The sequence below is a fragment of the Phyllostomus hastatus genome, unplaced genomic scaffold (genome assembly GCF_019186645.2).
Source record: "Phyllostomus hastatus isolate PE091 unplaced genomic scaffold, TTU_PhHast_1.1 phas_contig_58, whole genome shotgun sequence".
In the NCBI taxonomy this organism is placed as follows: Eukaryota; Metazoa; Chordata; class Mammalia; order Chiroptera; family Phyllostomidae; genus Phyllostomus; species Phyllostomus hastatus.
The window spans coordinates 19678218-19691554 of NW_025333916.1; positions in this window are offsets into that span (position 1 = coordinate 19678218).

The following is a 13337-nucleotide window of genomic DNA, read 5'->3' on the forward strand; positions in this document are numbered from 1 at the left end:
CCCTCTGCCTGGTACCCCCCTTCTCTCCAGCAGTCCCCATCTTTAGTTCAAGTCCATGGGTCGTGCATATAGTTCTTTGGCTTCTCCATTTCCTATACTATTCTTAACATCTCCATTTGCACCTACCAATTATGCTTTTTAATCCCTGTACCTTTCTCCCCATTCTCCCCTTTCCCCCTCCCAACTGATAACTCTCCAAATGATCTCCATACCTATAATTCTGGCCCTGTTCTTGTTGTTTGCTTAGCTTTATAAATTCAGTTGTTGATAATTGTGAATTTCTTGCCTTTTTAATGTTTATAGTTTTGATCTTCTTCTTTTTCTTAAATAAGTCCCTTTAACATTTCATGTAATAACAGCTTGGTGATAATGAGCTTCTTTAGCTTTACCTTGTCTGGGAAACACTTTATCAACCCTTCTATTCTAAATGATAGCTTTGCTGGATAGAATTATTTAGGTTGTAGGTCCTTGCTTTTCATCACTTTGAATACTACCTGTCAGTCCCTTCTTGCCTGCAAAGTTTCTTTTGAGAAATCAGCTGACAGTCTTCTGGGAACTCCTTTGTAGGTTACTCACTGCTTTTCTCATGCTGATTTTAAGATTTTCTCTTTATCTTTAACCTTTGGCATTTTAATTATGATATGTCTTGGTGTGTTCATCTTTGGATCTGACTTGTTTGCGGCTCTCTGTGCTTCCTGGACCTGTAAGTCTATTTCCTTTACCAAATTAGGGAAGTTTTCTTTCATTATTTTTTCAAATAAGTTTTCAATGTTTTGCTTTTCCTCTTCTGGCAACCCTGTGATGCCAATGTTGGCACATTTAGAGATGTCCCAGAGTCTGCTTATACTATTTTCATTTTTTTATACTCTTGTTTCCTTTTTCTGTTCCAGTTGAATGTTTATTTCTCCCTTATGTTCCAAATCATTAATCTGAAACCTGGCTTCCTCCTCTTCACTGTTGGTTCCCTGGTGATTTTTCTCTATTTCACCTAGTGTAACCTTCATTTCTGTCTTTATGTTATTGCCATACTCATTGAGTTCTTTGAGCATCTTGATCACCAGTGTTTTAACTCTGCATCTGATAGGTTGGCTATCTCCATCTCATTTAGCTATTTTTCTGGGGTTTTGTTCCTTTCATTTGGGCTGTATTTCTTTGTGTCCTCAATTTGGCAGCCTCCTTGTGTTTGTTTCTGTATATTAGGTAGAGCTGCTTTGACTCCCTGTAAAAAACACCTGTAAAGTGTGTGAGGCAGAGCCTTAGGTAATCACTATGGTGGGGCAACCCGCTTCACTGCTTTGTGGCTCTGTAGAGTGGGGAAGGGCTAAGAGAGGGCACTGTGCTGCTGCCTTTCTTCTGAGGGTTTGCCTGGCACTTCACCCACTCCCCATGTGCAACTGGCACCCTTCCAGCTGTTGCTCTGGTGTTGAATCCCAGAGTGGGTGTGTGTGTGTATGTTTTAAGACCAAGGGGGCCCTTTAAGCAAAGTTTCCTAAAATTACAGTTTCCTCTGCCATCCCATCCCCCACTGGTTTTTACAACCAGAAGTTATAGGGATTTATCTTCCTGGCACTGGAACCCTGGGCTGCGTGCTCTGGCCTGGGGCTGGCACTGCTTGTATCCCTCCTTATTTTTATCCACCATACAGGAATGTGGGACCACCTGTGCCCATTCCACCACCACTGCCATCTCTCTGTGCCACATCGAGTCTCCTCACCTCTCCACCCTGTCTCCGTGGCTCTGCCCCTCTACCCATTTGGAGGATTGTGGCTACTTGGTTGTCAGACTTCCATACAGTTCAATTTTATGACAGTTCTGAGTGTTATTTATTTTCAAATTTAGTTGCAATTCTTTTTGCAGGTGTGCAAGGTGAACCATGTCTACCTATACCTCCATCTTGACTGGAAATTCCCAATCCTAATAGTATTTTTTGATAAGCAGAAGTATTAGCTTTGTAAAAGCTTAGTTTACAAAGTAAATCTTTAATGACTTACGGTTTTCGTGTCCTATCTAAAAAATATTTGCCTATATCAAAGTTGCAAAGATTTTTTTCTTAGATTTTCCTCTAAGAGTTTTAAACTTTTTACCTTTACATGTTGTCTATTGTATATTTTGCTAATTATTGAGTGTGCTATTAGGTCAATACTTATATATTTTTTAAATGGATATGTAATTGTTCACCATTTGTTGAGGCATATTTTTTCCTCATTGAAATGCTGCAGTACATCTGTTGAAAATCTCTTGGCCACATATCTGTGGGCCGATTTCTGGACTATCTCTGTGCCTTTGAACTACATGTCTATCCTTTTGCTATCATCACACTGTCTTGGTTAATATAGTTTTATAGAAAGTCTTGAAAAAACCTTGTTTATTCTAGGTCATTTTCCTTTCCATAAAAACTTTAGACTCAGCTTGTCAAGTTAGAATTTGTGCATAGGTTTTGCACATGCTTTGTTACTCCAAAGTATGTAATTTTAAAAATAGTATTGTAAATGAAATTGTATTTTTAAGTTTACTTTCCAAATGTTCATTGCTGATATGCAGAAAAACAATTAATTGAGTTTGTATAGTAATTTTGTATTGTTTTTGTCTATGATCTTGGTAAATTCAACTTATTAGTTCTTGTAGCATTTTTGTGTGTGGAACTCCATAGATTCCTTAGTATTTTATGACACAATAATGTTATCTGTGAAAGCCAACTTAAATATTCATCAACAGGAAAACAGATAGACAAATTTTGGTGTCTATATAATGGAAAAACTCAGCAACAAAAAGGGAGAATCCACTGATACATGCAACGAGTAGGTAAATTTCAAAGTGTTATGATAAATAAAAGAAGCCTGACACATTCCATTTACTATATGAAATTCTAGAAAACGCAATTCTTCTATAGTAATAGAAAGCTAATCAGTGGTTGTCTAGGAGTGGGCAAGAAGACAGATCAATTGAACAGGATATAAGGAAAATTTGGGGGCTTATGAAAATATTCTGTATCTGGACTGAGGTGTGGCTTACATGGCTGTATACAATTTTCAAAACCCATTACAAAGTAGATTTAAAATTAAAGTATTTTAAATATAAATTGTACTGTAAAATTCATGCTTAAAAAATTTAATATAAATTGTACTGTAAAATTCATGCTTAAAAAAACAAGTCCCTCAATGCTCAACCAGCTGCCCATTGTCACCTAGGGTGTAGGGTTGTAAAAGCAGCAACTACTTTACTGAAGACCTTCCAGGCAAATATATACTTGGCTCCCAGTACGTGCTGTGGTCTTTTACTGTGGCGGAGAGGACTAGCCCCACATGAACCCACAAATGAGACTTACACCAGAGGCAGGTATAAAGCTAACTCTCTGCTCCCCTACCTGGGATCACACTCAGCTTTCTAGGGGAATGAAGGGCGCTTCCTAATATCAGCTCAGCTGATTTTAGGAGGTGGCCACTAGGCTTCCAAAGAAGTAAACTAGAAGGGGAAGAAGGGTACAGGAAGAAGACATCCTTGTCATTTATGCTTTATAACTCACTCAGAAACAATAACCATCACTTACTGATGACTCACTCCATGCCAAGCACGTGCTACCTTATTCAATTCTTAACGTAATTCTAAGCACAACTCCCATTATGCCAGTTTAGGGAGGAAAACACAACAGGAGCAAACAGACTAAGAAAACATCCCAAGCTTTGGAACTAGTGTAAGGCAGAGCTGAACCACTGCACAGGAGGTCAAAGTCTATGTTTTTAACTGCAACCCTGCCTCTGCTGGTGAACTAGCTCTGCTCCTGAACTCAGGCCCATCCTCCCCCTCCTCCCCCAGCTGAAGCCCATGCAGCTGGGGACAGGCTCATAGCAGAGAGGACCCAGGCCCAGCGCACAGAGTCCTGTTCTCTCTGTTCCTGCTACCTCGAGAGCACCCAAAGTTCAGAATCCTATTTAGTCATTTTCTCTATAATTCAAATGCAGAAGTACTTTAAAGAGACACATAGCTATTCCCATGAGCTATAAATACGTAATTTATGGGGAAAATGGGAACTCTGTGTTACATTCAAATTGAGGACTATTTAAAGAAAGGGGGAAAATATCCCATAATATTGAGTCATGGGGGAAATAACTACAGTATATCATACTAGTAAAGAGGAATGTAAAAATAGCTTCTGTTTAGAAGTTTGGATGAAATGTTAATGTAGCCTTGAGTTTATTTCAAGTATTTTTCACTAAGCATTTTCATTTTTACAACCTGATAAGTAAACCAAGGTCAAATCATTTTAGATGCCAACTTGAAAAAAACCTTAAGATCAATGAGTTCAAGTCCCTCAGAAAAGAAGAAACAGAAGGCACCTGTCTTTTGAAAACCAGCTGTCATGCCACGTGGGTCACTGGTCACTGAAGAACAAGATCCTAGAGGGTGGGAGCCATGGCTGTTTTTTTTTTCTTTCTTTTTTTTTTATTTTAAGGGGTGACATTGGTTAATAAAATTATTTAGGTTTCAAGTATACAATTCTGTAATACTTCATCTGTACTGTTTCTTCTTTGGCTTGCCTAGAGCATGAAGGTCAGTGTGGGTGAACACCTCATTTTTATTTGCCCAAAATTCTTCTTACAGGAGGCAACAACCTCTTTATTTTGAAAACTGCCCCCCACCACTCCAACATCAAGGTCAAGTGAGAGCAGCCAAATGTGGTGGCATCCTGACCACATAGGTGAGGCGGCCAGCCAAGCCGGTCTCTTCGAGTCCTTCCCCAGGATTTTTTAAAATTTAGACTAAAGAAAGAGAGCATAGCAGGGATCGTGCGTTCTGGCAGAGTGGGGATAGTTGGTCTGAGAGAAAGAGCCCTAAGTCTTTACCTCTCCCAGTCGGGCTGCTCCTGCAGCCACCAACCCCATACCCTCCAGGGGTTTGGTTACATGTGGGATCACATGCCAGACAAGGCACTGCTAGTCTACCAAGTCCTGTGGTCTATTTTCATTCTTCTCAAAATCAAGCTGAAGCCACAAAATCAAATAATTCTCAGCTGCCATTCAGAAACAATGGGCCGTACTTTCCAGCTTCTATTCTGTCTCAGATGCTTTATGAGGAATTTCACGTAATTCATCTCAGTTAATCCTCACAACAACCCCATGGAAGAAGGGTCTATGTATACTAACCTTCATTTTACAGATGATAAACAAAACAAAACAAAATTACAGGCTTGATTTTTTGAGACCTTAGGTAACTTGCCCATATTCACACCATCACTAGCCTTTCTCCATTACTTTGAGGGCAGTTTTAATACTGCTTGGTGTAGATCTGGGCTCCCTCCTAACCATACTTGTGTAGGTATGAACTAAGAAAAATAAATCTAAACTAAAAGCTTGATGCAAATGTTCCAATGTCTTAAAAAGTGGAGCTAGCAACTAGGAAGCTGAGCAAGTATCTGGAGCCTGTCCAGCCAGCCCATCACACTGGAGGTTTCATCCACACACAGACAGTGATCCTGCACGTGGGCACCAGTTGAGGGTAAAATTAGGGAAAAGCCTCAGAGGTCTACAGTATGTGCCTTTCTGAAAAAACCTATTTTCTATTGTGGTAAAATATACATAAAACTTACTATATAGCCCTTTTAAAGTATACGTTTCAGTGGCATTAAGTATATTCATACTGTTGCACAACTGTTATCACCATCTATCTTCTGAACTTTTTCATCTTTCCAAACTGGAACTCTGTCACCATTGCCATTAAACATTAAATCCCCACTCTCCCCACCCAGCCCCTGGCAACCCCCCTTCTACTTTCTGTCTTTATGAATTTGACTACACTGGGGACCTCATGTAAGTGGTAGAGAATATGCTTTGAATTTTCAACCCCTCCAACTATTTACTGAGACCTCCTATTTGCTCAGCACTATGCTAGGGGGGAAATATATAAAATGTGAAAACTGGTTCTTGCTGTTGAGATCATCATAGCTGAGCCACGAAGACAAGGCTCGCTTCTAAGAAACAACATGTACGTGCATGGTGCTGACTGGGAGGGCAGGGAAAATCTGGATGACAGAGATTCTTGTATGCTGGTATAGTCTACAAAGTCTTCATAAGAAGACTGAGAATGAGGTTTGGTTGGGCATAGAGGAAAATTCTCAATTGATTAAGTCATTCACAAATCCAGGCAGGCTGGATCACACCAAGTAGATCCAGCCAAAACCAACCGGCCACAGCATTCCGATCTGGTTTCTGAGGACAGGATGATCAACCCTACATCTGTGGATCAGACTTCTGCTTGCATCCCCAAGTCCCACATACAATGGTTTCCTCTTCTCCTATTGCAAAGCAGACACAAAAGAAAATCAAAGGTTTTCTGTTGCTGTTGTTGTTATTCTTTATGGTCATCTCAGAAAATAGCCAAACCAGCTCTTTTGGACAAGTGTGTCTTTTTCCTTTGGCAAAAAGAGTATGTAAAAAACCTCTGAGGTTTGTGTAGAATGTCTAACCACCAGGGTCAGGTCACATCAACCCTGACCACAGCTGGGGTCACAGACTCCTGGAGTTGTGGTGAGCGAGATAAGCCTCCAGATGCTCTAACCAGTCATTCTGGTCACACTGGCCCTTTAAACAAGCAGTATGGAGTACCTCCCCCACCCTCACCCTTGCCAGCACTCTGAGCAAAGGGCCACTGGAGCAGCACTCTACAAAGCTGTCCATGCACGGCTGCCTCCCACGTCTCTTCCCATGTCTCCTCCTGCTGGGTCTGCTTCCCAAGCATAAGCCTCAGCTACAGACCCCTGTGTGTGAATACGAACAGGAAGACAGGAAGGCCTGCAATGCTGTCACTCATATTGCCTTGTCTTTTCTGTTTTTCCTTTTTCTTTTTTCACCTTTTCTCTCAAGATGTGGTAGCAAAAAAGAAAAAAGTAGTCTCTACTTTTAGACATAAACATTCCTTGGTGTCCCACAGCATGTAAGTTTGATTCTGACTATCCTTTCAACTATATGCATGTTACCAGAAATTGCAAATGTGGGTGGGGCTCAGTGAAGCCGCCAGGAAGCGCATCGTGGGGCTTTGCCAGGCACTTCACAGCCTCAGGAGAAGAAAAACGTGAGATGGCAGCAAGCGGGTCCTGCCTGGATAACCTGCAAGCCCCCCACAATCACGGGCATGCAGCACTTATGGGGAATGGATGCACAAAAACCACAACCAAATACAGGAAGAGGGACTAATGGATTCTGAAAAGGTGGTAAAATTCTGAGATAAATTCCTACACTATTTCCCCTTAATAGTTCTGAGAAATAGAACTCAATGTCTAATGCCTCTCTCAGAATTCCTGCAGAAAGGGAGCCATTTCTTTCTACTACAAGTGTTTCCCTCTGAGCGCAGTGACCTGGAAAACGTCACATGGGGAGCATGACTCTCTAGAGCTGAGTACCACAGAGATGGTGGCCTTGGAGCTGCAGCTTAGTCTCCGCAAGGACACCACGGCCAGTGAAGGATATCAGGGAGACGTGAGAACTACGAACCACACTGCAGGTACTTTCAACCAGTTCCATTATTCCTTCTTATTCCCATTTCTTGTTTATTCCTTTCTACTACCTACTAAACATGTTGAATCTTAAAAATATCTCAGTTCTGGCCCACAACAATGCAATGGTCCAACTGGTACTTATCTCTAGTCTGTTTTTCTCAAACACATTCCCCCTACTTCCCTGAAGTGGTATATTTAAAATATAAATCCCACTCTATAACCCTCTTGCTTAAAATTATGTCCAGGATGAACTCCAGGATGAACTTGGTTATGCTTCAAGTAAAAAGAGACTTGCATATATGAGGGGACCTGAACATACGTTGAATTTATTTATTAAAAAGTGTGTATTTAATCTTACATGTTTAAACTTTAGTCACCTTCAAAGTACTCTCCATCCGATGCAATACACTATTGAGATGTTTTTTCTGCTGCTCAAAAGTTTTTGAACTCATTGATTTTGATGCCTTTTAGTGCATTTGCCCTTTTTTGTTTTACCTCTTCCATATCCAGCAAAATGTTTCCCTCTGAGGAATATTTTTCATCCGAGGAAACAAAAGAAAAGTCACCGGGGTGAAATCAGGTGATTTTTAGGGAGGGTGGGGAAGAGGGGAATGGTGTTTTTGGGCAAAAGCTGCTGAACACTTAGAGCAGTATGGGCAGGTGTGCTCATAAATCACCTGTCATGAAAGGGGCAGACGTGTTGAGTCTTCAAAAAAAAAATTCCACTGAAGCTAAATGCAGCTTCTCACAACAATGCCAGCTGGCACACTGACACAGATGGGTTCCTAGAACACTCACCTAGCAGGGGAAGCCTGTACTACAAGGGGCCCACCCTCCAGAAGATAATTCCAGTTTTGTGTGTGTGGGGGGGTGTCCCTCCTCATATATAATTATAGTGAAGACATCAAGTTTCAAGGATAAGTTTTAAAAATTTCATTAGTCTCCAAGCCAAAAGTCAACCACCAATATAACATAGACTTTATGAAATGAAAATAAAGTCTATGTTAACATTTTTCTAACATTATATAACAGAAAATGAGAAAGTTTAAAAATGAGGAAGTTGAGTCTGAAAAAGTCTAGAGAGAAAGATGAAAAACAGTTCATCCTGCAGAATAAGTTCTGTTACAATTGTAATTACAAATATAAAATAAAGACATTATTTATAAGACACACAATTACTTATAGTTTTTCAAAGCCTCTTTATTTTGGCATGCACTTCTTTTATACTCTCATTATTGTTCCCCTAGTCCTGCTTCCTGTGATCACCTCTCAAACTACCTGCACCCTAGTCCTTGTTTTAGGTATATTTCAGGGAACCCGAGCTAAGAAAGTAGGTACCAGAGTGGCCCTAGAAAGTAAAAGCTTAAGACCTCTGAACCTCCAATCCTCAGGATGGGATTCTGGACCTGTCTTACTTACCCACCAGGTGCTAACAAGGGTGTCTTCTCTAGTAGTAAGTGGCGTGATGGTAACTCTCAGAGTGCTGTAAGGTTAAGATTCTCATCTGTGCTGGATTAAGATATGGAATAGATGAAAGTTGAAATATTTGATTATTCAGTAGCTTTGACTGGTCCTATAAAAATATGCAGTTGACCCTTGAACAACACAGGTTTGAAGTGCATGGGTCCACTTATATGTAGAGGTTTTGTTTTGTTTTGTTTTGTTTTTTCAATAAACATACAGCTGGCCCTCCACATCCCTGGGGTTTGCATCTGTGAATTCAACCAGCTGTGGATATGGAGGGACAAATGTATGCTTTGTTCTACACCATTTTATATATGGGATTTGGGCATTGTGGATTTTGAAACCAACGGCCCGTGGACGCTGAGGGACAACTGTTGTTACATTTGGAGGAGTCTAAAGTTACATGCAGTGTTTCGGCTGTGGGGTGGCCAGCACCCCTAGCTCCTGCATTGTTCAAGGGTCAGCTGTACATCCAGAAGCAGCTAGCCTGACAGACTTTTAGAATAGCCTATTACAATTTCAGCTAAAATACCATGTGGGGAATAACATTGTACACAAGGGACACTGTCCCCAAGGCAGACTGTATGCATTAAACCAATGATTTTGGATCTGTGTCCCCAGGATCTAGAACACCTGGGTCCTCAACACTGTACAACCTTTCAAGCACCACAAAATCCAGACCCATACTGTGCCAGCTGGTGCAGGCATTAAAAGTTGCTAGATCATACCCTTTTCCTCCTAATCCTCGGCTCCTCAAGCTACCTTCCAACTTTTCTCTATGTTAGCTAAGCTGTAGACAGCTGGTAACCACTGTTCTCATCCACCCAAGAGAATGACTCCGAGGCTCTGATGAGGCTCATACAAGAAAAGTGCTGTCCCGTCAATCTTGCCCACCCCCACCCCGAATTCCTATGACTCTGTTCCCAAGTTCCATGTCTGATGTTTTTGGAGCAAACTTTACTTCTGAACTCTCTTTTCCCTTTTCCTCCCTCCTTTCCTCCTTCCTTTTTGCCTTCTTTCCTTCAGGCCCTGCCAAGATGCATATAATTAAGGAAAATCTAAGTAATCATGGAATCATGACAAAAGGAAAATATAGGTAGAAGAATAAAATATTAGCATACAGAAAAGGTGACATTGTGATGAGCTGAATCATGCTCCTCTCTCCCCAAAAAGATGTTGAAGTCCTAACCCCAGGATTGAGAATGTGACCTTATTTGGAAATACGATTTTTGCAGATGTAATCAAATTAAGATGAGGTCATCAGGGTAGGGCTTCATCTAGTATGACTGGTGTCTTCGTAAGAAGAGGGAAATGGCCCTGGCTGGCATAGCTCAGTGGATTGAGCATGGGCTGTGAACCAAAGCATCGCGCAGGTTTGATTCCCAGTCAGGGCACATGCCTGCAACCCAGGCCACGGCCCCCAGCAACCGCACATTGATGTTTCTTTCTCTCTCTCCCTCTCTCTCTCTTTCTCCCTCCCTTCCCTCTCTAGAAATAAATAAATAAAATCTTTAAAAGATTTAAAATTTTCAATTAAAAAAAAAAGAAGAGGGAAATGCAGGCACTGACACACAAGGAGCGTGCTGTGTGACAACAGAGGCAGAGGCTGCAGGAACGCATCTCCAAGCCAGGAACTGCTGGCCACCGCCAAAAGCTAGGGAGAGGCCAGGAAAGACTTCCCCCTACAGATTTCAGCGGGAGCATGGCCCTGCTGACACATCTGTTTTGAACTTCTAACCTCCAGAACGGTGAGTGAGTAATCTTCTACTGCTTTGAGCCACAAAGTGTGTGGTGCTTGGCTACAGCAGCCCTAGGAAACTAATAGAGTGGGCATCCCATATCTGACTCTCAGCTTTCCCAGCAATTAAAGCAAGGAAGCCATCCGCTCCACAGTGCCCACGGGATGAAATGATCCCGTTTATTCAGGGGACGCAGAGCTTTTCATCACTCGAGACCAGAGAATGGTCTCCTCTGGGTAAGAAAAAAACACTGTGGGAATAGGTGGGAAACAGCAGTGAACAACATCAGGACACTAGCTCTGATAATAAATTTTATTCAGCTCTTTCCTGCAAAGTGCCTCACTGAAGGCAGAGGACATAACCCCCAAGGGACAGCTCATTAAAAGCACATCTAACAGCCAGAGATGGCTATTATCAACAAGACAGGTGATGACAAGTGCTGGAGAACTTGTGGAGAAAAAGAAACCCTTGTTCACTGCTGGTGGGAACGTAAACTGGTCCAGGCACTATGGACAACAATATGGAGGCTTCTCAAAAAATTAAGAATAAAGTTACCAAATGACCCAGAAACCCCTCTTCTGGGTACCTTCCTGGAAAAAATTGAAAACATTTATTCACAAAGATATACGCACACTTATATTCACTGCAGCATTATTCACAGTTGCCAAGACATGGAAACAACCAAAGTGTCCTTTGATAGATGACTAGATACAGAAGACGTGGCACATACACACTATGGGATACTGCTCGGCCATGAGACAGATGAAATACAGCCAATTGCGACAACATGGATGGATCTTGAGAATACCATGCTAAGCCAAGTCCGTCAGTCAGAAAAAGCTAAGAACCATATGATGTCACTTGTATGTGGGACAAAACTGAAACTCACAGACACAGACAACAGTATGGTGGTTACCAGAGGGAACGGGGTGAGTGGGGTAGGGTTAGGGGACCAAATATATGGTGAGGGAAATGGTTTGACTTTGAGTGGTGGGCACACAGTGCAACACACAGATTATCATGGAAGTATATACTTGAAACCTATAAAATTTTAGTAACTCATGTCACTCCAATAAATTTAATTTAAAAATTTTTAATTAAAAAATAAAAAACCCAGAAATGAAAGAAGAGACATTATTATCAACCTTACAGAAATCAAAAGGATTATAAAGGAATGCTATGCACAACTATATATTAACATATTAGATAACTTGGATGATTATGGACAAATTCCTAGAAAGATACAAACTACCAAAACTGGCTGAAGAAGAAATAGACAATTTGAACATAACTATAACAAATAAAGATGTTGAATTAGTAATTTAAAAAACTACCCACAAAGAAAAGCCTAGGCCCAGGTTGCTTCACTGTTAAATTCTACCAAACATTTGAGGAAGAAGTAATACCAAGTCTTCACAAATTCCCAAAAACAGAAGAGGAAGGAATACTTCTCAACTCATTTGATGAAGGTAGTCTTACTCTGACACCAAAACCAGACAAAAGCATCACAAGAAAACTACAGACCAAAAGCACATAGTGTGCCAAAAGAGTGTGGTCCAAGTATGCTGCTCTGTAATTTCATGTTTTTGACGTAATTTCCATAAATAGTTTTCTCAAACTGGGTTTTTGGTAAGAATTAGACAGCAGATTCCGAAGATATAACCTCTGGCAAGAAGCTGGAGAGTAAATATTCTGCACTTACCAATAAAATGCATGCTCTCATGCTTTGCCAGCTTCCCAGGGATAGGATAGAAATGAGGTCTTCTTATGAAAATTAAATGTTATTTATAGTTAAGTGCATGATGAAAGTTAGGGGAACTGCCACTACCAAAATACAGAGTAAAAAGTGTTTTTTTTTTTTGCTGAAAGTTAAACAAAGAATGTGGGGAAGAAAAAAAAGCTATCAGATATTTGAGAAGTATTTTATAATTTGATTTAAAAGTTAATATAAAACAACAAGGAAGAGAATCTGGATTATAAGCATTGACTCAAACACAGAAAAGTCAGGCTCCTTTTCGCTGGACTTTAAAAATAAATCCAAAACACACCCTCTTAGGATAATAAACATTTTAGGAATCCAAATCCTACCCCTTTTAGGTCTTGGTTAAATGCTGCCACCTTCAAAAAAGTGTAGCTGTTCTCAGTTTGGTGTGGCACTACAGTGTTTCTTCTTACATCATTTTTCACTTTCTTCTTGGAGTTGTATTTGTCTATTGTACTTAAGTGTAATCTTCTTGAGGTTAGGAATGATCTCTTGAATCTCTAGATTCTTCTTCAGATTTAAGGTAGTGCTTTGTCCATAACCAGCATTTAACTAAAAACTGTCTTATGAACTAATGAAAATACCATGTATCTCATTACATGGTCAGTTTAAAGCCAAATGGATGTTTAAGGTACTCACAGTAAAAAGTCTCTCATTAAGTCCTGGCTGGTGTGGCTCAGTGGACTGAGCACCAGTCTGCGAACCAAAGGGTCACAGGTTCAATTCCCAGTCAGGGCACATGCCTGTGTTATGAGCCAAGTCCCCAGTAGGGGGCTCATGAGAGGAAACCACACATTAGTGTTTCTCCCTCTTTCTCCCTCCCTTCTCCTCTGTCTAAAAATAGTTTAAATAAAATCTTTTTTTAAAAAAGAACAACATAATT